The sequence below is a fragment of the Sus scrofa genome, chromosome 2 (genome assembly GCF_000003025.6).
Source record: "Sus scrofa isolate TJ Tabasco breed Duroc chromosome 2, Sscrofa11.1, whole genome shotgun sequence".
NCBI classification, from domain to species: domain Eukaryota; kingdom Metazoa; phylum Chordata; class Mammalia; order Artiodactyla; family Suidae; genus Sus; species Sus scrofa.
Genome location: NC_010444.4, coordinates 96227496 through 96252343, shown reverse-complemented (window position 1 = coordinate 96252343; position 24848 = coordinate 96227496). Strand labels below are relative to the sequence as shown.

The 24848-nt window shown below is 35.5% G+C and overlaps 1 protein-coding gene across 42 annotated transcripts in view; it reads left to right on the top strand.

Moving 5' to 3' along the window:
* MEF2C (myocyte enhancer factor 2C) overlaps window positions 1-24848 on the top strand; it is a 174521-nt gene that overhangs the window by 44584 nt on the left and 105089 nt on the right. Inside the window, exon 1 of one of the 42 annotated variants that reach the window (XM_021082135.1) lies at window positions 9340-9531. The exons of the other annotated variants lie outside the window; for them this stretch is intronic. The gene's annotated coding sequence lies outside the window, so the exon portion shown is untranslated. Of the gene's footprint in view, window positions 1-9339; window positions 9532-24848 lie in introns of those variants that run through there. 42 annotated transcript variants of the gene reach the window in all.

The window sequence follows — 24848 nt, the reverse complement described above, 5'->3', positions numbered from 1 at the left end:
ATTTAGAATCTCTTCTAAGTTCTGGTCTGCAGTGATTTACATATGTAGGAAAATGGAGATGTACACATTGAGTTTGCTTGAAGTAGACATTTCACAAAACGGATTTCATGACCAGAAGATCCCTAAATTTGTTGAAATTAAGTTAATAGAGAATACCTTCTGCATCGTTTTATGAATCTTAAAACAGTATTCTGTATGTTTAACTCGAAGAATTTTTGTTGGTGGTGCTTCATTAACTTCATTGTTTTTGAAATCCTCCTTAGAGATTTTTCTCTGCACCATCTACACTTGGACCATAATTTGTGCACAGTGCAAATTACAGGATTTTGAAGGAAGAGAATAAAAATTCATATAACATAAATACATTGTTTTGTTCATTGCCTTTTAAGTTTCTCTACATGTCAACTCAACTTGGTATGCTATTCTTCTGTATTAGAAGAAACTGTAAAAAATAAAAATATCCAAAATTACTAAAAAGAAAGCTATCATCATATTACTTTACATGGCACTGTCCTGAAAACTTTAACAATTCTTTTTGAAAAAGTAAAGTAATTTGGGGGAGGATAGATAAAAATATTTTCAGATTATTTAAGAAAATAATATTGAACGTGGAATATATTTTTAAATGTTTCTCAAAGTAGTCTATATAGCATTTGAAAAGAGTCCTTCAAATCCCAAAAGTTAATAATGGCGATTAAACAACAAAATATAAGGCTGAGAAAGAATTTCAGAGCTCTTTTATAAATTTGTGTCTATTCTTCAGGTTTGTTCAACAAGGACAGCACTGGGACTGCTACCCTTCCAGGGTGCCTCCCACCCTGCTGCTCACCTCCCTTCCTGCACATAGAGCCATTCTGGGCTGTGAACCTCATGTAAACTATCCTAGAATGGATCAGTCCTTTCACATTTATGCTCAAATTGGAATGTATTCTCAGAAACACAGAAGTAAAACCGTAAAGACTCTAGTGAAGACTAAGAATTCGTTGCAGCCCATTTTTCTTATCACAGTAGAAACAGAAAGAATGTCAACTTCGGCGTCTTCAGTAACCATGGGTCTCAAGGATTTAATGAAATGATGTATGCACAGTAGCATTGTAAAATGGACATCTTGTATAAATGTCAGTAATTCTTCTTTTTTATTAAAGCATAGCTGATTTACAATGTTGCGCCAATTTCTGCTGTACAGCAAAGCAACCTAGTCGTATATATACATAAATTCCCTTTCTTATATTATCTTCCATCATGGTCTATCCCAAGAGACCAGATATAGTTTCCTGTGCTATACAGCAGGACCTCACTGCTTATCCATTCTAAATGTAATAGTTTACATCTACTAACCCCAAACTCCCAGTCCATCCCACTTCCTCTCCCCTCCCCCGGGCAACCACAAGTCTGTTCTCCATGTCTGTTCTCTGTGAGTCTGTTTCTGTTTTGTCGATAGATTCATTTGTGCAATGTTTTAGATTCCACATATAAGTGATATCATATGGCATTTGTCTTTCTCCTCCCGAAATGTCAGTGATTTTTAACCTACATTAGATTGTAAACTCCTTAGGCTTAGGGATTGCACCTTATTCATCTTTGTTCTCTCTCTGGTCTAAATAAGTCTGTTACATATAATAAATGTTTAATTAAATTGAAACAAGTGAACAAAGGGAAATAATTGTTCTAATTCAAATGAGAGAGATTTAGGAAAAGCAGTTATGTGCTATCACTATGAAGCCTTTTCCTTTGGAATTATCTTTCCTGTGCCTGACTTCTGGAGACCTTTATATATGTGTGTTTTATAGTACTACTTTCTGTCTTGTACTAAAGTTCATATTTAAAGTATCTTTCTCAGAGTTCCTGTTGTGGCTCAGCGGTTAACCAACCCAACTAGTATTCATGAGGATGCGGGTTCAATCCCTGGCCTTCCTTGCTCAGTGGGTTAAGGATCCAGTATTGCCATGAGCTGTGGTGTAGGTTGCAGACTTGGCTGGGACTCCGTGTTGCTGTGGTTGTGGTGTAGGCCAGCAGCTAAAGCTCCGATTTGACCCCTAGCCTGGGAACTTCATATGACAGGTGCGGCTCTAAAAAATAAATAAATAAAGTTATCTTTCTCAATTTTGTAAAATTTAAGTTCACTAGGAGACATAGATAAAGTTTTATCAGTCTTTGTATTTAGGATATACACACTTATGAATTTGTAATATCTGAATAAACAAACTACTTTTTGCACCTGATCTGCTATACCACCTGACTGGCTAAAGGATGTTGGTCATAACCAAAGATTCTTCCTTGGGGTAGGCGCCCAGTTCCCATTGTAAAATGCTACTGCTTACTATTTTTTGAACCCACGGTAATAATGTATACTAATACATATTTTTACAGTTAGGGAAGCTGATGTTTAAGTCATATACATTAAAATTTCAGTCTCGATTAGAAAGCAAGGTTCTTATATAGCTATAAAAAACTGCTCTCAGTAGCCTTTATTTCATTTCATATGCAGGTAATAGACAAGTAATGATTGTGCATGTTACTTAAATACTATATTTCTGAGATTTTGCCCACCATGTAAAAATTAAGGATTTTTGTGGTTCTTGTTTATATCATGAGTGAAAGTCATGAGATAATATTGTAACTGGCAAAGCAATGTTGAAAGACACATTTCTGATTCATTAAAAGACATAGTGTATCTGGAGTTCCCATCGTGGCTCAGCAGTTAAGGAACCCAACTAACGTCCATGAGGATGTGGGTTCGATCCCTGGCCTCACTCAGTGGGTTAAGGATCTGGCGTTGCCATGAGCTGTGGTGTGGGTCGCATATGCCACTTGGATCCCGTGTTGCTGTGGCTCTGGCAAAGGCTGGTCGCTGCAGCTCTGATTGGTCCCCTAGCCTGGGAACCTCCATATGCTATGAGTACAGCCCTAAAAAGTCAAAAAAAAAAAAAAAAAAAAAAAAAGACATAGTGTCTCTTATTGGCCCTGTTTGGAGTTATAAGTTTTAGCCAATAAAGTCACATAAGTTGGAGGGGGGGTTTTTGTTTTATGACATGAATATGACTAGGTTGATCTCTATTTCATAAATGTATGAGGAACCAAGTACATTGAAAAAGTTTTATACTTTCGTAAATTTATTTTATTTATTTATTTTATTTTATTTTTTTTGTCTTTTCTAGGGCCACACTCGCAGCATATGGAGGCTCCCAGGCTAAGGGTCTAATCGGAACTGTAGCTGCCAGCCTACACCACAGCCACAGCAAGGCCACATCCGAGCTGCATCTGTGACCTACACCACAGCTCACGGCAACACCGGATTCTTAACCCACTGAGCAAGGCCAGGGATCGGACCTGCAACCTCATGGTTCCTAGTCGAATTTGTTAACCACTGAGCCATGACGGGAACTCCAACTTTCGTAAATTTATTAAGTCAACATCTAACAAAAGCCAATTCAAGCCTTTTTTCTCTTCCATTACTGATTAGTGTGTTATGGAAATAAAGAAAATAAAATGATAGTCAAATCATGAAGTTCTACTCTTCACTAGCGATCCTCATGCTGTTTGTTTTAATGATATTGTTAACTAAAAACGATAGTTCTTAGTAATCATATTGCTAATAACTATATAGAATCCTTCATAAATTATTTTGGAGTTCTCTTGTGCTGCTGCAGGTTAAGGATCTGGCATTGTCACTGCAATAGCTAGGGTCACTGCTGTGGCGCAGGTTTGATCCCTGGCCTAGGAACTTTCACATGCCACAGACCTGACACAAAAAAGGTATTTTTATTTTGCACAGATTTTGTTTATTCAAGTAGTTTGTAATTACCTATATCCATTTAAGTATAGCGACTTACTATTGTTTTCAATTTTTTGAATGTCCAGGCATTATATGGATAAGAAAACATTTTTTTTATCGGAGGATATATTTGGCTACCAAGTGTATGCAGCTGTTTGATAATTGACTCTTGTTCAAGGATGTACAAGTCCAGCCTAGAAGACCTCATTATCTGTTAGGTACCCACCTCAGCTAGAGCTACATTTTAACACTGCATTTTTAAGAGCAGCATGTGTATCATTTTAATTATCACTTGGAAAATATAGTTATCATAAAAATCCTTGTTAAATTTTTTTCTTGTTATATGGTACACTTATTTCAGGTGATGGTTAATGCATCCAGAAGCCAGTCTTTAAATAAATTGATCACCTTGATTGTTCTTTTATAGGAGTTGACTTTAGAATATAATTCTTATTCTTCTCATTCTTCTGAATCTTCTCTCATTGTTTCATGCACTTTCTTCATTTCAACTTGCCCCTGGTACTTTTACATATATATTTGTGCCATCTGTGCCCCTGGTACTTTTACATATATATTTTCCTTATAGTTGTTAATAGTAGAAATAGTCTTAAAATTAATGTTTGAGTTATATAAAAGAGATGTAAGGTATATAGTAAAAGGGTATGATTTTTAAATATAAAGTTTGACTCTGTTGCTAATGAATATTGAATACACACTTCAGTATATAATTCTAAAATTGTTTTAATCTAAGAAAATACTAAAAACCTTTTCCGTGCAACCATATTACTAAGAACTATATAGAATCCTGCATAAATTATTTCCATATGTAATCACTTTTAGTCATTTAAATTTCCATTTGTGATTTTGGAGATGTTGCATCCTAAAATACAAAAACAGTCTGATATTTTGCTTGTATTCTGGATAAATAAAGCCCATACAGATTGAGTCTGATTGTATTAGTTGCATTATAGAACTTCAGGTAATAATTACCCTAGTACATTTTAGTATAATTAGAATCCTTTAATCTTTTTGAGATGCTGAAAATAGATTTTATAATTTCAAGTACTTACAGTAAAAAAATTTTAGTCTATTCACATAACTAAATGCATAAATTATTATTTTAAAATATAAGAGAAGTATACATTACTAAATATTGAATTTTTTATACCTTAAGTTAGCTAGCTGGTCATTCAGAATGTGTAATGAACATTGGTGGTTTATAGAATGTTAGCATGTAGAAGCTTAAAGTGAGTGGAAAAATCAGCCAATTTTTAGCAGCCAGGTGTTCACTGAATAAATTCTCTAAATCTATATCCAGTACTTGTAGGACAAGTTGATTGATGTTAAAATGTGTTACTGTTTACTGGAAAACAAAGTGAAAACTTGGCACTATTCTAATAATTAAAAAGCACAAAGTTTAAATTGAAAAAATATATATTCTTCATTTAAAAATTCATTACATATAAGTTCTTAATGGTATATGTTACACACACACACATATATGTATATATATATATACATATCTTAGTATGTTTATATATGTGTGTTGAAGAATCACCAGAGTCAGAGCCAGTACATGAAGTCTGGTTGTTTCGCTTGCCCAGCCTAGTTGTTAAGGACTCAGCATTGTCACTGCAGTGGCTGGGTTTCGATCCCTGGCCTAGGAACTTCTGCACAATGTGGGTGTGGCTAAAATAAAATAAAATAAAGGGCATTCTGAACATCATGGTGGCCCTAAAGGGCAGAGACTTTCTAGGGTCTGCTCCAACTCTAAATTCCTCCATCCTCTTACCTACTTTGATAGTTACCATTCATATGTTGTGTTCTTAAAGCAATCAGATTAAGCCATCATATTTCATTAAAATGTTGGATTCTTTTCATCATGACATAAAGGACAGATGCTGGAGTCAGATCTCATAGGTTCCAGCCCCACAGCCACCTCTTAACCTTTGGCAAGAGAAGTCCTCTTTGCATAAGCTTTCTCATATGTAAAATGGATGCAGTAATGCTACCATAACGTTGTCATGGGGATTAAATGAGTTAATACATGTAAACTGAGCAATGCTAGACACAAAACAAGGATCAAAAGTCATTATCCTTTTTAATTTTTACACAAGAAATTTTGCATTGAAAGCTTTTGGATTTTTACCTTTTGGGGAGAGGAGAAAGGTCTAGGAAATAGATTTTGTGATTACCTACATCGTCCTACAAATTAAAGTTATTAAAGGCAAAGTTACTATTTGATTTTATCTTCTCAAAGTTTTAAAAAATTTCTTATAGTAGAATTTTAAGATTTTCAATTCATATTATTGAATTTGAAATAGAGCTAGGGAATACCAGGTTCACCAATTTCTGGAAGTTTCTGAGTTTTGAAATGTTGATTAACAATAGATAATTTCCTGAAGGATTTGCTGATTCATCTCTCTGAAACATCAGAGAAAATTTAATTCTGGTCAGTCATTAATCCCTTTGAATATAAAGTTAACATTTAGACACAAATTAAATGGATAAATGTGTTGAAACCTTTATTGTAGATTTTTTAAATTAAGCCTTAAACAACACTTTGTACTAGCCAAATATCATACATTTTCAGTATATTTTACTATGTCTGTATGACTTTTTTTTTTAATGGCCACACCCACAGCACATGGAAGTTCCTGGGCCAGGGATTCAATCTGAGCCACAGCCGCTACCTACACTGCAGCTGTAGCAACACCAGATCCTTTAACCCACTGTACCAGGCCAGGAATCAAACCCGTCCTTCCACAGTGCCCCAAGCCAGTGCAGTTGGATTCTTAACCTACTGTACCACAGCAGAAACTCCTGTATGGACTTTTTTTTAGCAAACAGGTTTTATAGTCCTGGTAAATAAGAGAAATTTACCATAGCATTCAATAGAATATCCAAAACCTTATTTCTGTTGTGGCTCAGCAGGTTAAGAACCCAGCTAGTATCCATGAGGATGCGGGTTCAATCCCTGGGCTCACTCAGTGAGTTAAGGATCTGGCGTTGCTGTGAGCTATGGTGTGTAGGTCACAGATGTGGCTCTGATCTGGCATTGCTGTACCTGTGGCGTAGGCCGGCAACTGCAGCTCTGATTCGAACCCTAGTCCAGAGTCTTCCATATGCCACAATTGTGGCACTAAAAAAAAAAAAAGAATAGCCAAGACCATGTGGGGCTAGGTTTTAGATATGTGAATGTTAGGATTTAGACAGTTGAAACGTGAATTTATGAATGCCTTTTATTTTAAAATTAACTGGTTTAGAAACAAGTAAGCTGAAAGTAATTTGAAGTGCTTGACATAATCATATTCTTCTAGGAAATATTCTGCATCATTGAAGGATTTTTGTATCCATCTGAGAAAATAGAATACTCCCACACAAACCACCTGTAACTCTCAATAACCAGTCAATTGATAGAGGGAATCTTTTAACCAGTTCTTTCACAGAGAACAGTATCATTAGTAAACAAAATTTTATCCCTAAGAATGTCATTTTTGACCAAAATCTAAACTTTATTTTTTCTCATCAGTGTGCCCCACTCATCACTGGAGATGAATTAATGACTTATTTTTTAATGTGCTTACCCAGGTTGCAAATAACTAGTTAATCTTGTGGAGTAAGAAGTAGCCTATATGGGGAAAGAATCTGAAAAAGAATGAATATAATGTATATGTATGGCTTATTCACTTTCCTCTACACCTGAAATAACATAGCATTGTAAGTCACCTATATGCCAATAAAATTTATAAAAAAATAAAAATAAAATGTCAATGAAATAAAGAAGTTACACTAAAGTTATCAAAATATGTCTCAGTTTATTACCTTATTGTGACTAAAATAATTGCAAGAATAATTAAATAATATATGTAAAGCACTTAGCATATTACCTATTATAATTTCTATACAGAAAGATGTAAATTGTGAAACTGAATTTTTATCTTTTTTTAATTTTTTAATAATTTTTATTTTTTCCATTATAGCTGGTTTACAGTGTTCTGTAAATTTTCTTTTTATCTTAAGATGGTTTTCATTCATGTAAGGTTTACCCAGTACTCTACAAAGAAATATTATATAACTAGAAAGTTGTAGCCGTTGAACCAAACTTCTGAAAGTAGATTTGTTATCTTCTACTAAACAGTTTTGGACTTTCAAATACAGATCATTTTTAGGTTTTTAAAGTCATAAAGATTTGCTCCACTCCTCTGCTATGTGCCTTTGGGGAATTTTTTTAAATAGCAAATTTACATCATCTTTGTAAAAATTGTTATAATAAGATTATAAATCTTAGCTAAAATGTCGTACATTACTTTCAGTTACATTACCCTCTGACCAAGAGCTAGTTATAGTGAGTTTGCAGAATGGAATTTGCAGTCTGTGTGATGCCAGTTTTTACTCATGTACTTTATAAAAGCAATACATTTCACTCTCATTTTTGTAATTTGGAAAATAGGTATTTGTATTCAACTTCATTTTGAGGAACTCCTTTGTAATGCAATTGTGATCCAAGTCATTACCAAAAATTGTGCAAATGTGATATAAACAAAATAGAAGTAATGATATGTGAAAGCAATAAATTGATGCCTGATCTAGTTGTGTAACTAATTATGTGTCTTATCAGCCTGTTAAGATTCTGTCTAGAGGTCCTGAAATTATTCTCTCTCTTTTTTTAAAGTCATTGTTTTATAGATGAGTTACTAAATGAAAAAAAGAAAAGTGGTAATAGGGGAAGTTGGTATGGAGAATGGTCGCTGTACTCAGCTCTTTTTATCTTTTTCTAAATATAGTTTTAAAATATTGTTCAGGTCAGCTGATGTAAGCAGGGGAGTGCTTCTTCATGTCTTCTTTCTTTCCCAGTCATTTTAATAATGTTTTGATGAATTAAAGTATATAAGTGAAACAAAGAAATCAGTGCCAGTTCTCATATTAAATTGAGAATTGAAATTGCTAATTCCCCAGATATTTTCAATATATTGTTAATCTCAAGATCAGGACTAAATTGGTATTCAGAACTAAAGTGGTAAATTTTTAATAGAGATGTCTCTTACAAGCAAGTCTTATTATAACATACTAGAATATCATTTATTCTTTGAGGGTGTGATTTATTCTATTTAAATGTAAGCCCTGTAAAGGAGATGTGTTAATCTATTTTTACTCTAAGTACATAAATATGTCTGCTACACTCTAGTCAGTAGATGTATTCAGAAGCCAATATGCCTACACTCTCACATTTCTTCTGTAAATGATGAATAATATTGATAAATGAAAATTACAAATCTGCAATAGAGCTTAACTATTGAACACTAAATCATTCTGTTACTAACTCTGTGTTCCAATGACATTTTCTAGATTAAAAAGTCATTCCTACACTTAAAAAATATTTTGTGCTTTGCAGCAATGTAAGCAAATGTGCATTTGAAAGAAAATTCACAATGCAGCCACAAATAATTCCCTGTAAGATTCAAAATGCCATTTTCAAAAATGGTTCAATTTTCAGAATAGAATGTTTAAAACCTCTTTCCTTCCAGACTTTACATTCCACATGTTTGGTACAATTCTTCTAGAATGACGGAATGGACCTCTTCCATCCATATTTTGGAAAAGCATATTCACTCACCTCAGTTTGTCAGTGTGCATTAAGAGGGAGGTCATTATGCAGTAGAAAAAGAAGAAGAAGGCAGCTCTAACTTATGTGAGTGACATGTACTGAAGATGGCCATTAATACAACTTGGCAGTGACCTTGGCAGCATTACAGGTAATCACCTTGCAGGGATAAACTATTTGAATGATATTTCTACCATGTTAAGCATAAAGGAGTTCTCTTTGAAACTTTAGCCTGTAATTTTCTTTTATCCTAACAAAAATATTTTTTAAATGATCCCTTAATGATTTTCTTTTTCCCTTTGCTATCTGAAATGGCATTTTACTCCAAAATATTGTTGCTGTCCTTTTTTCTGTCATTGTGAGAGACAGCTATATACTGGTAACACTTTCATAAAGGGTTGCAGTTGATTTTATTTTTATTATAGGCATAAATCTGTAGTCACATTTTATTATCCCACTCATAACCAAAGTTCTAAAAAGCAGGAAGTCTATATAGAGAAGATAGCAGTTGAAAATTCAATGTTGAAAGATTTCTGTATTATATAAACAACTCTCAGCACCATTATTGTTATTATTACTACTTAAGATTTATTTGGATTATAAAGGATGAAGCATGTATTTTTAATCATAACTTCTTCGATTTTGCAGTAGAAGTTTCAAGTGTATCATGGCCTATTTCTTCCTACTTTAGATGAGTTTGTCACACAAGAAGGAAACTGTGGCCCATAAAAGATTCAGGTAGGAGTTCCCGTCGTGGCGCGATGGAGGCAAATCCGACTAGGAACCATGAGATTGCAGGTTCGATCCCTGGCCTTGCTTAGGGGGGTTAAGGATCTGGAGTTGCTGTGAGCTGTGGTGTAGGTCACAGACGTGGCTCCTGTCTGGCATTGCAATGGCTGTGGGATAGGCCTGCAGCTATAGCTCCGATTAGACTCCTAGTCTGGGAACCTCCATGTGCCATAGGTGCGGCCCTAAAAAGCAAACAACAACAGCAACAAAAAGATTCAGGTAAATTAATGGAAGAGATCATGACAAATAGTAAAGTTGTAATCTTATTAAAACATTCTGCTGCCATTATAATTGCATATTTAGTAGTAATCTGTACTGAATGCCTGTAATAAAGAAGTAACACATAATGGCAGTTGGGCTTAGTAAAAAGCCTCTAAACAGTTCCTAATTTCTTATATGTGCTTCTACGTCACATTTCAGTACAGGAAATGAACGATGACTATAAAGGAAGAGCATTTTTTCCACAAATGTGGATCCATTTAAAAACTATTCCTTCCTGAATTGTTTCTGAGGTCTTTTGGCAATTTGAACCAGCTGTTGAAAACAGCATTTATAGAAGCCATTGTTGACACTGGAGGATATGACAGTTTCTGTTCGGCATTCATTATTCATAATGTTCATTCTAGTGTAAATTTTTTTGATCTTAAAATTTTATTGAAGTATAGTTGATACAGTGTTTTGATAATTCTGCTATACAGCACAGTAGTTCAGTTATACATATACATATATCCATTCTTTTTTCAGATTCTTTACCCATATAAATTATCACAGAATAGTGAGTACAGTTCCCTGTACTATATGGCCAGGTCCCCGTTGACCATCCATTCCATACATAATAGTGTGTATATGCCAATCCCAAACCCCCAATCCACCTCTCCCCACCCCATTCTAGTTTAAATTTTATAAGCAGGCCGTAGTTCCTGTTGTGGCTCAGTGGTAATGAACCTGATTAGTATCCATGAGGACTGGGGTTTGATCTCTGGCCCCACTCAGTGGGTTAAGGATCCAGTATTGCCATGAGCCACAGTGTAGCTCACAGATGTGTCTTAGACTCGGTGTGGCTGTGGCTGTGGCATAGGCCAGCAGCTACAATTGTGATTTGACCCCTGGCCTGGGAACTTCCATGTGCTGTGGGTGCAGCCCTAAAAAAAAAAAAAAAAAAAAAAAATTTAAAAAAAATTTAAAAAGCAGGCCAAATTAATTTTTAGAATTAAAGCAAATTTACTCATCATTTACATTTTTGAGTATCACATGTATGTAGAGTATTAGAAAGCTTCTTTCAATGAGTCATTCTAAAAACACAAGGTAAATTATTGTCATTCTTACAACCCTGAAGAATCATTTGATAAGAAGGATATAGAAATTTATTAGGTAAGGCATGTGCAATAAATTATAATATCCTGAATTTCTCATCAGTTTACCTATAAATTAAACTTTAAGCAGCACCAATTTCCACTTTATTGTCAAATTGCTGTATATAATCAAAATCCTATATTATGTTTATATTATCAGAGCATGCACCAAATAGAAAATTAGAAGTATCTTATCCCTGCCTATAAATTACGAGTAAATGTTGCTGACAGGCAGTAACACTATTTAAAAATCTTAACCATGGGGAAAAGGAGTTGTTCTTGAAATAACTGTAATAGAAGTAAATTAAGAAATATTTCTATTAAGAGGAAATCCATGCACAGGAAATTCACGGATCCAGAATCCATTTTTTACATTAAAAATTCTTTAACTATATTTTTAAAGGATAATTGTTGAAACTAGCTACTGAAAAAGCACTGAACATGACTTTTTAAAAATTTCGTCATTTACCTTGCATTTGATAATAATTAAGAAAGAAATAACCTGAGCTTGAAAAAAAAAAAAAAAAAAAGACATACAGTTTCAGGGGGTTCCCATTGTGGCACAAGGGAAATGAATCCGACTACTATCCATGAGAATGCGGGTTCAGTCCCTGACCTCACTCAGTGGGTCGGGGATCCAGCATTTCCATGAGCTATGGTGTAGGCCACAGATGTGGCTCAGATAACAAGTGGCTGTGGCTGTGGTGTAGACTGGCAGCTGTAGGGCACATTCGACCCCTAGCCTGGGAACTTCTATATGACGTGGGTACGATATGATGTGGATACACCCCTAAAAAGCCAAAAAAAAGAAATGTATTTTCAATCAGAGAAAAAGTTACTTAGTATTTTGGGTATATTATATCTAAAGTACAAATAGCAATATATTTTAATCTGTTTTCAAAGGGTGATATAGAAAAGTTAAAGAGAAAATGAAACACATTTCATCTAGGGAGAATCGAACTTTAAGGTTTGTTTTTAGATAAAAGCTCAGATCATGAATGCATTGGATTTTATATATTTCATTTTCAGCTGATTTAGGACTTTCACATACAAAATATTAAAATTAGATGATGATAACAGTTCCTTAGAACTTTATAAAGCCCCCTAACCCATGAGGCAGTGTAGAAGAGGAATATGATACAGTCTTGGGATCTGGAATTCAGACTCCCCTATCTCAAAACACAGTTTTGCCATTTACAGTGTAAGAGCTGGGCAAGTTTTGTATTTTTTTCTTGCCTTGATTTTTCTCTTTCTATTAAGAGAAAGAAATATAACATGAAGCATGATCATGATGGTTCGACTTACTCAGGTATAAGGTCCAATTGAAATGATAGAAATAATATTCCTGAGACGTTCATTCAATGAACTATTGCTTTCACTATTACTAGGATGATTAAAAATTGTTTCTCACGAATAAACTATCAAACGTGAATTAAGACTCTTTTGCCAAAATTTCACATTTATTTTTCAAATTTTTTTTCCCTCTACATCTCCAGTCTGATAATTTTCTGGATTAGTCATAGATATTGTTTCAATAGGTCATAAAATCTTTCATTAAAGTAAAAGAAATGTGGAGTTCCCTAGTGGCACAGTGGGGTAAATATCTGGCGTTGTCACAGCAGTGGCCTGGGTCGCTGTGGTGACATGGATTCTCTGGCCCGGAAACTTCCATATGCCTCAGGCATGACCAAAAATAAATAGATAGGTAAAAGAAACATGTATATCAACTAGTTACACCTCTCAGTTTGTAGTGGAAGAACTGACTTTTAGAAAAAATTGAGTTAAATACAAAAATTGAATTTCAGAAATACTAAAAATGTAATATTTAAATGTGATCATGGAGTATCTATTGTCTACCTAGTAATTAGTCCCTCTGATATCTGCACAATGTCATAATAGAATTTTAAAGATTGACTTTGCTTGTTTTTAACTTAATTCCAACAGTTTATTGATTTATCATTGATTTTTTAAAAAATAAAATCCAAATAATACATATACACAAAATATTTGAAAATATTTAAAGTGATGGAACGTTCTGTGTTTGAGTGTTTAAGACGGTTTAAGCAAAGGCAAGTGGCTAATGGGAAAACAGACTCAGATAGAAATGCTTTCTGTGACCTGATTAAAAGAAATAAACAAAACACAAACGAAATCTAAAGAGACATTATGCAAAGCCCTGCATCCAAAAGAAAGGAAGGAAGGGAGGAAGGAAGGAAGATAGGAAAAGCATTGAGGTAGACAAGGCAACACCACCCCAGGTATAAGGATCTTCCAGGATAACTCATTCTGCTGTATCTCCCGGCTGGTTGCCAGGGGTGTGCCTCACTCTGCACCATGCTTTCTTTTCTCCTTCTAGGGCAGTATTGGAGGAGGGACTCTTAAGTTTCTATGGGTAGGTGGCTGTGGTGAGCCTTATCACCTGCCTTCTCCAGTTCAAACATGTCCCCCTGGGGTGGTACCCATCCGAATTACAAGCCTTCCGGAAAAGGAAAGTTGCTTTCCTTCAAAACCATTGAGATCCAAATTTAGAATAGCATCTTTGAAAAATTTTTATTATTTAGGTTCTCATAAATACATAAAAAATTTCCCTAGGGTACTGGCATATTCACACACGTCTAGACACATGGAAGCGGTGTGTTCTCCTTTATCTTACTGTTTTTCCTCCTGAGAATTTTTTCAACATACTCAATGAAAACTAAAATTTTGATAAAGAGTCATCACAGTATGTCTCACTTCATCATTTATTGTAATTTTGATGGCTGATGCTATATTCATAAATTCTCAGGAAGGAATTTTTCTGTGTATCTCTTAGTCTCTCTTTTTTTTCCATACTGCTGATGCCTATAATTGCACTCTGTTTCTAATCTACTATATTTTATTATACAATAGGGAGTCATTGATCACATGTTCTCATCCTGCTATAATAGAAATATCCAAATATTACAGTCACAGATTATTCTGACATATAATGAGGAAACATGAAAATGAGTTGCCCTTCTTAATTTATTAGAATTTATCTCTCTTCCAATAAAACTAAGACAGTTATTATTCATTAATTACCTTAGTTTTATCAAACCTGCTGATAAAAAATGTTCACCCTATTTTATAGTCCAATCACAGGCAGGAATTAAAGAGCTAAGAATTCAACAATAGAAAAAGATGAATTTAATGGAACAGGTTTTCAAAGGACTTGGAATTTTTTTTTTCTGTCTTTTTAGGTCTGCACCCACGGTATATGGAGGTTCCCAGGCTAGGGGTCAGAAATGGAACTGTAACTGCCACAGCCACAGCAATGCTAGATGCGAGCTGCATCTGCAAACTACACCACAACTCACAACAAGGCTGGATCCTTAACCCACTCAGCAAGGCCAGGGATCAAACCTGCATCCTCACAGATACTAGTCGGATTTGTTAACCACCGAAACATGATGGGAACTCCAGGACTTGGAAATTTTTAAAAAATATTCTTAGAAACTATAGTATGTAGGATGGAGGGTTGCACAAGTAGTCTTATATCACAGACATTTAAAAAGGGAGGGGAAGACCTAGTTGGCTAAAAGACCTGTATGAAGAATGGAAATAAAAAAATATTATGAGAAAAAAAGAAATTAAAAATAATATGGAAATGAAAGTTAAGAAATAGTGAAGGCTTAAAGATTGGTAAGGTGAATCAAAATTAAGATAGGATATTTATAAATTTATGCCATTTAACCACCACCAACAACAAAAGACAAAGTGTAGCCTGTTTTTCATGTGGAGGGAAAAGTTAACATAGGTAACATCAGGAATATAGTGAGTTCCAGGAGGGCATGACTTTTTGTCTGCTTCATTCTTTTATAGTGCCTATCACATATAATAGCATCTGAAACCTAGTAGTTACTCCCCAAAAATTGTTAAGTGACAATGAATTAAATGCCTCTTTGTTTTATTTTTTTATTTTTTTATTAGCAATATTTAAATCTTTTTTATTTTATTTTATTATTATTATTATTTTTATTTTCCCACTGTACAGCAAAGGGATCAAGTTATCCTTACATGTATACATTACAATTACATTTTTTTCCCCACCCTTTGTTCTGTTGCAGCATGAGTACCTAGACAAAGTTCTCAATGCTATTCAGCAGGATCTCCTTGTAAATCTATTCTAAGTTGTGTCTGCTAAGCCCAAGCTCCAGATCCCTCCCACTCCCTCCCTTTTTTACCTTGATTAAGCAGTGAAATTACCTAATATTTTTGGCCACCTCCATGAAATATAACATATGTATATGTGACCTATGATCTAAGGAATCAGGTGATACTAGGTAAAAAGTAAATTTCAAGGAACTTCTGGGCAGGTCTAGCTAAAGCCTAAGATAATTTTAGTAGCAGGAATTCTTATAACAATGCCACTGCAGGGCTGCAAGCTACTATTCTTAAGGATTTTTGAATGGAGACTAGATGGTAACTATCACAGTCATGACATCTATAAAAGAAAATGAAGGATGACCCAAGGAACCATGATTACTGACTTGTTTGCAGACTTAAAAATATACAAGGAAAAAAATCACAGTGATTTGTTACACATTTGTTATGCATCCTGTTTAACACCCTGGGTGTGAGTATAAAAACTGGTCCTAGGAGAATATTTTAACCTTCACTGTAGAGTGTGAAGAACAGGTAGGTATAGCCTAACTTCCCAAGGCTTTTGATGTTGCCCTTTATGACATCCTCATTCATAAATTGAGACAATACTCTGTAAACCACTCAAATTTGGTAGCTAAAGGAATAGTGAAATAAATAATTCGTTCATTAAATTTAAAGAGTCCTGTGTAAAGAGAGTTTTTGAGGCCTGGCTCTTGAAAGACAAGATCTGAACTCAGCGAGACCTTGGTAAAGTAGAGAAGTGGTTAGAAGTCCAGAAGCCAAGGAGAGGAGAAAAAAACAAAGCAAACAAACAAAAATCTGGCAAGGGGAAAAAAATGCAAAATTGGAATAAGTGAAAAGGTAAACATTTACTTTAAAATACATGCAGTGCTGGATAATTTTATATATGTATATCTGATAGGCGTATACAGAAACCTTTTTTTCAGTACTATATTTTTAGACTCCAGAGCTAAAGGTAAGTATGAGTTAAAGTGGAGAACCACAGAGATGGCAAAAAAATAGAAACTAAAGCAAGGAAAGGACAACTAAAATAGGTATAATTCAGTCCACAGTCTTAAAGCATATGTATGGCATGAAGACATGATCACCCCGTGTTGTTCTCTGTACAGAGGCTAGGACAGCAGGACTGAACATGAAGTAGTCTCTGAGGGATTAGCTATAAGTAAGAATTTCCTGAGAGTGAGAGTTGTGAAATATCAAAATAGGCTACTGAGGAAGGTTATGTTGCTCTTTTTCCGGAAGGCCTTAAAAATAGGAGAGGTGGAATCTTTATGAAGTAATTTGGGTATGATATTATCTGAAGGAGGGAAAAATGATATAACCTTGCATGACCCCTGCCACTATTAATATCTGGCCTTTCTACTCTTACCTGAATGGAAATGTAGACATGTATTTCCACCAAAAGAAGAGAGTCTTTTGCTCTTTGTAACATAACAAAATTTATCTTTCTCATAAAGAACCATTTTAAGGCAAGTGAACTATCTAAGCCCATCCTGAAATTCTCCATATTAAACTTAGAGAAGTAGTTATTAAATATTCAATCTAGCTATTTTTTTCAAAGGACCTGCATAGAGGTTGTGCCATATTTCATTGTTTTCCAATTCAAAAGATGTAAAAGATGAACATTTTATGTAATTTCGAATTTTAGAATCCTCAGGAATGTGGCCAAATAAAGACGTGGTCTGTTACCTAGCTGCTTGATGATTATGTTCACTTTCCCAGCATCTAAAAGTAACATGCACTCCTCTGCTTCTCAGAACCTCATTACTGGATCCACCAACGGACATGAGTGACATCACTATAAAAGTTATTCCAGGAGTTCCCGTCGTGGCGCAGTGGTTAACGAATCCGACTAGGAACCATGAGGTTGCGGGTTCGGTCCCTGCCCTCGCTCAGTGGGTTAAGGATCCGGCGTTGCTGTGAGCTGTGGTGTAGGTTGCAGATGCGGCTCGGATCCCACGTTGCTGTGGCTCTGGCGTAGGCCGGAGGCTACGGCTCCGATCTGACCCCTAGCCTGGGAACCTCCATATGCCACAGGAGCGGCCCAAGAAATAGCAAAAAGACAAAAATTAATTAATTAATTAATTAGGGTTTACTATTTAAAAAGAAAAAGTTATTCCAGAGGTTTCTTCACTGTGAAAGGCAGTATTTGCCAACAGGTCCTTTCTTACTGAATTAGGAATCTCAGGGGTTTCCTATTTACCACCAGCCCTCTCAAAGTGCGTAGGATATACCAGCAGCCGTTTTGAGCTTTCACTTTGCACAATCACCTGCCCAGCATCTTAAATTGAGCTCAGCCTTGGTTAGAATGTGCCACTGTGGCTTTTGGCGTTTTTGAGCCACTCTGACCCATGGTACTCATCACCTGCTACAATGAACATGTGTAAATACATAAATGAATACATATGTGTCTGTATCTGTACCACAGTATTCTGCTTATGAAAGTAGGAGAATAGGCTGATGCTATGCTGAAAAATAATATACACTGATAAATCCTCACACTCTTTAGGCTCTGATAGAGCAAGGGTATGCAATACAATGTGGAAAAAAAAAGTGAGCTTCTGTCATACAACGAAGTGTGTGATTTCTCTTCAACAGTCATAAATACATTGCCAATTATGTTAACTATTCTTGTACAGTTAATTTGTATGTTTTTAGGTGTATGTGTCATAAAGCTGATAGCCATAAAATTACTTCTAAAATAATATATTTAAAGTGCTTGAATTGCAGTTATACCCAGAGGTCTCAAAACATAAAAAAATTCTTAAGAAGTAAGTATATGTGTAAAATTTCCAAAATGGAAACTACTGCCTATAGAAGAAGTTGTAGTAGACCATAGTTTGATGAGATGAAGGAGAGGAAGAGAAAGAGCATGAGAGAAGGAAGAACAAGAGGAGGAGTAGAAAAGCAGGGAAGGGAAGAAATAATGACCCTGGTAGTATCAGGGTTGGTTAGATCTGGGCTAGAAACCTACCCAAGGTACTTCGAAGGAGGGCAAGATGACTGCCCCAAGCCTGGAGACAAGATGTCTGTAATTCTGTCTGTAATTCTTTTTTTTTTTTTTTTTTGTCTTTTGTTGTTGTTGTTATTGTTGTTGTTGTTGCTATTTCTTGGGCCGCTCCCACGGCATATGGAGGTTCCCAGGCTAGGGGTTGAATCGGAGCTGTAGCCACCGGCCTACGCCAGAGCCACAGCAACTCAGGATCCGAGCCACGTCTGCAACCTACACCACAGCTCACGGCAACGCCGGATCCTTAACCCACTGAGCGAGGGCAGGGACCGAACCCGCAACCTCATGGTTCCTAGTCGGATTCGTTAACCACTGCGCCACGACGGGAACTCCCTGTCTGTAATTCTTATCTTCATCGTAGGTGAGGTTGACTCTCCTGATGCATCCTCAGGAGGACACCTGTTTTGATGGTTTTTACCAGGAGTCAAGATGAATATATGTTGATTCATACACATTCACCTAGTTTCCCTCATGAATAGCACACTCATTTGTAGAAAGGGGCGGGGGGAGGGGGGAACCGTTGGTGCCATCAGCCAGTAAATACTGATGTTCTAATCACAGGTACTAACTCAAGTTTCATTCTGTTTCCTGGCTAACACAGTGAAGTAAACCCTTTTTTTTTTTTCCTTCAAGAATAAGAATGTTAGACGCATTAAAGAGTTCTGATTTTATTAATTTTTTATTGAAATATAGTTGATTTACAATGTTAATTTTTGCTTACGGCGAACTGATTCAGCTATGTATATCTGAATATATATATATATATGTTCCTTTTTTATCTTCTTTTCCATTATGATTTATCATAGGATATTGAATTTAGTTCTCTGTGCAATACAATAGAACTTTGTTGTTTATCCCCTCCATGTATAGTACCTTGGATCTGCTAACTCTAACCTCCATTCCATCCTTCTCCCAGCCCCCTCACCCTTGGCAACAGACTGTGAGTCTGTTTCTGTTTTGTAGATAGGTTCAATTGTATCAAATTTTAGATTCCACATACAAGTGATATCATATGGTATTTGTCTTTCTCTTTCTGACTTCACTTAGTATGAGAATCTCTAGTTCCGTCCATGGAAAAGGCATTATTTCATTCTTTTTTATGGCTGAGTAGTGTTCCATTATATATATATATATATATCTCACATCTTCTGTATCCATTCATCTGTCAATGGATATTTAGGTTTTTTCCATGTCTTAGCTGTTGTGAACAGTGCTTCTGTACACATTGGAGTGCATGTATCTTTTTTTATTATGGTTTTGTCTGTATATATGCCCAGGAGTTGGATTGCTAGATCAAATGATAACTCTATCCTTAGTTTTCTGAGGAATCTCCTTCCTGTTTTCCAAAGCAGCTGCACCAACTTACATTCTCACCAACAGTGTAGGAGAGTTCTCTTTTCTCCACACCATCCCCAGAATTTGTTATTTGTAGACTTTTTAATGAAGACCATTCTGACCGATGTGAGGTGGTGCCTCATTGTAGTTTCGATTTGCATTTCTATAATAATTAGCAGTGTTGAGCATTTTTTCATGTGCTTATTGGCCATCTGTATTTCTTCTTCGGAGAATGTCTATTTAGGTCTTCTGTCCATTTTTCAATTGGGTTATTTGTTTTTATGTTGTTCAGTTGTATGAACTATTTGTCTATTTTGAAAATTAAGCCCTTATCGGTTGCTTCCTTTGCAAATATTTTCTCCCATTCTGTAGGTTGTCTTTTCATTTTGTTTATGGTTTCATTTGCTGTACAAAAGCATGTCAGTTTGATTAGCTCCCATTTACTTTTGTTTTTATTTCTATTGCCTTGGGAAGAGAGAACTTGATTTTAAATACTTGATTTTAAAAGTATTTCTTAGATTCCATTAAATCCCTCTGAACATCAAATTTTCTGTATATAATTTTAACTTTAAAGTACTATTTTTAGTATTACCTTGCAGCATGCAGAAATAACAGAATATATAGTTTGATTACTAAGTCTGGGACTGGATTTACAGGGATTCAAATGAATAGCTCGCACACAAGCTCTGTGACCCTGGGCAAGTAATTTAACCTCTCTATCCTCCAGCCTTTTTTTCTGTAAAGTGGAAATGATAATAGTGCCTTCCTCATAGGCTGCTCTAAGGATTAGAGTCAATGTGTGTTAAGTTTTTAGTGTCATAATATTTCATAACTTATAGCTGTTATTTATTAAATTTCTAAATATGGTTAGTAGTCCAAAGTACATAATGTAACCTTGAGCTTAGCAGCTTATGTTGCTGGAGGCTGAGGTGAACCAACTTTTCAATGCAAAAAAATGAAAAGACAATTATATTTACCAGGGAATTAAACATTTTTGTCAGCTCACTCTTTTTCTAGAACTATATCCTTTGGAGAAACATTCTGATCTCATTTTGTCTTACACTTTTATTGAATTTATGCCATTTGGGAACTTGCAAGGGGTCTTTGTGAACCCAGCTCCCTTTCTATGTCTGAGGAAAATGAGACTCAAAGTTGACTGGTCCAGAGATCTGCAGCTTCTTAGGTAACAGAACCAAACCCAGGAGAGCTTTCTTTCTACTGCGCTGCACTCAACTGCTTTTTGGTGCTTTGGACTCTGGAAACAAATTGTACTCATTGCTAAATAGCTTATTAGTATTTTTACTTTAAAAGAACAATTCTCTACATCTAATATCATGTTTGTATTTCGTTGTCAAGCTAAAAGAATAGTTTGTTGTTTTATCAAATCTTCAACAATCCTGTTCGGTTTTCCTTGAGCCGGGCACCCAGCTAATAAGTGTTGGTTTGGGGCATTTGTATTCAGTAGTCAGAAGAAAGAAGTTTGTTCCTTTCTTAACGCTAACATTTCCCAAAGGATATTCCTGATAAATTTGTAAATACTCTGGATTCTTGCATCCATTGTATTAAAGAATATGAAAAGTCCTTTAAAAAATTTATTTTTTGACTATTTTTTGATTTTCTAACTTTTTGAGGGTAGGGATCGCTTGTTTGCACTCACAGAAACTGGTAATCTTTGGAATCCACTTTGGGATTTCTAAGGAGAGTCATGAACTCACTTCTACCAATGAGTGCTTTCTCTTAGATCCTAGGTTGGTTGTAGAGAATCACGATGAAAAACTGTCCATTTCAGTAACTTCTGATCTGTTGTAGCATGGTCTTTTTTACAGGGAAAGTACTGTAATACTTTCCGTAGGGTACTATCTGCCAAGGATGACTTGGGCTTTCCTTGGAAAGAGCCTGGGACAGAATGTGTAGACATGCTGAGATAAGGAGCCTCCTGCCAGGCCTTCAGCTTCGGACCCCGGCCCACGGCACCCACCCTGTGCAGCTCGCTTGCCTGCCCTGCCTGGATGCGGAGGAGGCATTCTGTTCGTCTGAGAACACCTCTATTCCTAGCTCTTTGACAGTTTCACTTTCCATATCCCCTCTGTTCTAAACATGTAGAAAAAGAGATAAAGGAAGGTGATGAAATGAAAAAAAAAAATCAAGTGGGGAATGCTTCAAGTAGAGTGAAGAAACTCATTTCATGTGCCTACTTTGTATGTGGTTATGACTGGGTTTTAGAGTGGGAAGTGACCTCCAAAGCTCATTTTTTTATAAGATAGGGAAGGAGGTAAGTATGTAGTGTGAAGTCGTGGTTAGTACTGAGAACAAAATAAAACACTATGCTAGCTTTTATTGTAATAAATGTTTATACCATGATTCATTTAGAAAAGAAATGAAGACAGCTTGACTCAAAAAAAAAAACAAAAAAATTTCAAATTTGTGATTCTCGTTCAGGGCATCTGGTTAATAGTAATGAAAATAGATTAGTGTTAATTTAGGCTTCTTGGTAAATTATTCAGCTTGCCATATTTTTAAACTGATAAAGTATGTTTACCAAATAGGACACAAATGGAAAGGGTAGAACAAAATGATCAAATTTATTCCACTCCCCTAAAAAATGCAGGAGAGGGAGAATTAAAAAATGTATACCCATTATTTCTTAAAATTTCCTTATATAGGTAATGTTGACAACTCCCCTTACTTAAGGTACTATAGTATCTCATTAGCCATGTCTGTTTTACAACTTTTAAAATTAAAGCGTGTCTACTGTCCTTCATTCTAATTTCTTATTTTATCAAAATTTGTAATCCTTAAATTTTGTGTTTTTCCTCTTAAAAATGCTTTAATTTAAAAAATGCGAGATGATTCAATTTGTCTATTCTTTCTAAATTGGAAATTAATCTGTTTGGCTTGAGGCTACAGAGCTTACTCTCATTAGATGCATGTGTCCAAAGATGTGTGAATATTTCCCATACAGTGAGACATTGGGATTATCACTGAGATCTTAATCAAAACTGTGCTGATTGCTTGGGAGTTGGGCCCTATGAGAGAGGAAATAAATCAACCTAAAACAATGACTCAGTTACATTAGTAAAATAAGATTGTTTATTTCTAAAAAGAGTTTTAAAAATTCAGTTTTAAAAATATAATTCTGTATTTTACGTTTGCAGAAATGTTACATTGTATTTATCAGGTTGCTCATCCTGGTACCATCCATATTTAGCACTGCAAAATGAACTTATATCTCCAAGAACTGTTTCAACCAGTTAGCATTGCTTTAATAAAATATCCACACTTCGAGGGGAGACATGCCTTTGGGTTCAGCTAATAAATATAAATTTAGAAACCTTTTGCATTATGCTGTATTCTCAGTGTTTCAAAGTAATTTTATTTTCCATGAAATTATATAATATTGAAGAAAAAAGTTTACGCAGTGAATTTAAGAAATTGAATTACATCCAACTGAATTTTCACAAGTGAATGTGGTTCAGGGTTTTTTTTGCTTGAACTTCACCACCTCATCATAGAATATGTGTGTTATTATTATTCCCATTCTGCAGCCAAGAAAACTGAGGTTTAGGAAACTATGAATTGGCCAAGTTTGTATCACCGGTGACAGGTAGAGTGCTGGAGTATTCAGCCTCAAAGTGCTGCTTGCTCCCTCGGTGGTTTACATCTCTCCTCACATGTCGTCTTTTCAGATAACCTTTTCCTGACAGCGTTATCCACCTGAACCCTTGCCCATTCAGTCACCCTCCACGTAGCATGTCCTATTGTGGTATTTCCTCTATAGCATTTTTCTATCCAAAATCATCTGATTAGTGCACTTGTTTATTGCTTTATTGTCCCTCTAGCCTCAGTTTCATGAAGACCAGGAACTTTGTTTTGTTCACATTGGTGTCTCTGGCACCTGGCATCATCCTCGACACGTTTATGTCCCTGTGATCAGACTTTTTCATTAATATCTGAATATTTAACATCATGGTTTTGGCTAAGGCCTCCAATGTCAGTTTAGCCAGGATTTGATTGCCTGCATGGTTCATGCTAGAGTTTAGTTCAAAATCTATGGCGAGAATACACCAAAGATATATAGTTACATATAGTTCATCTGCTCCAAAGCTGGGGCCAGTAGCGTGCTTGTGTCCTGATAGAGGATCTATACTGCGTGCATGCACCTTAATCTCATTTCTGACATTTAACTGTCACCCTTCCTGACCATCAATTCTGACAGAAGTTCTGAAGTATTAAAACCATGTGTTACACAGTCCGAGCATGTTTTACAGTCTCCGGGGCAGTTGTGTAGCATCCTCTAGTCCAGGAGTTTTACACAGATAAAGGGAGGATATAGTTTTGAGAGGAATGCTATAACTACAAAGTGCATCCTGAAGGCCATTTAGCTCACAATGAAGGTCTGTGTTTTAAAATAGCACTATAACAAAGTAACTACAGAGTTTTGGCAAGGGCTTAAACTATTTATAGAACTAAGTAAGGCATAGTAAATAGTGCCACAGTACCCAGTCCTCCCTTGCCATAACCCCAAACTTATGAAAAGCACTGTAATTATATTTTTCTACTTTAAAAAAAAATCATAGTAGCCATTATCAGTTTAACCATACGGAAGCTCAGGCTGAGATTTCTTTTTTAAATGCATAGTTTTGATTTTCAGCAGCTGCACTGGGTCTTTAATCATATATTATCTTTATGAAGCCTTTTTCTAACATATGTTAATTGGCTGTTTTCTGTGACAAATTATGAGCTCTTACTTTGATGAGGTTCAATTGCAATCATGTTGGAGTCGAGTATGTAGAGTTTCCACCCCTGCTGGCTCCTCAAACCACTACAAACATCCGCACG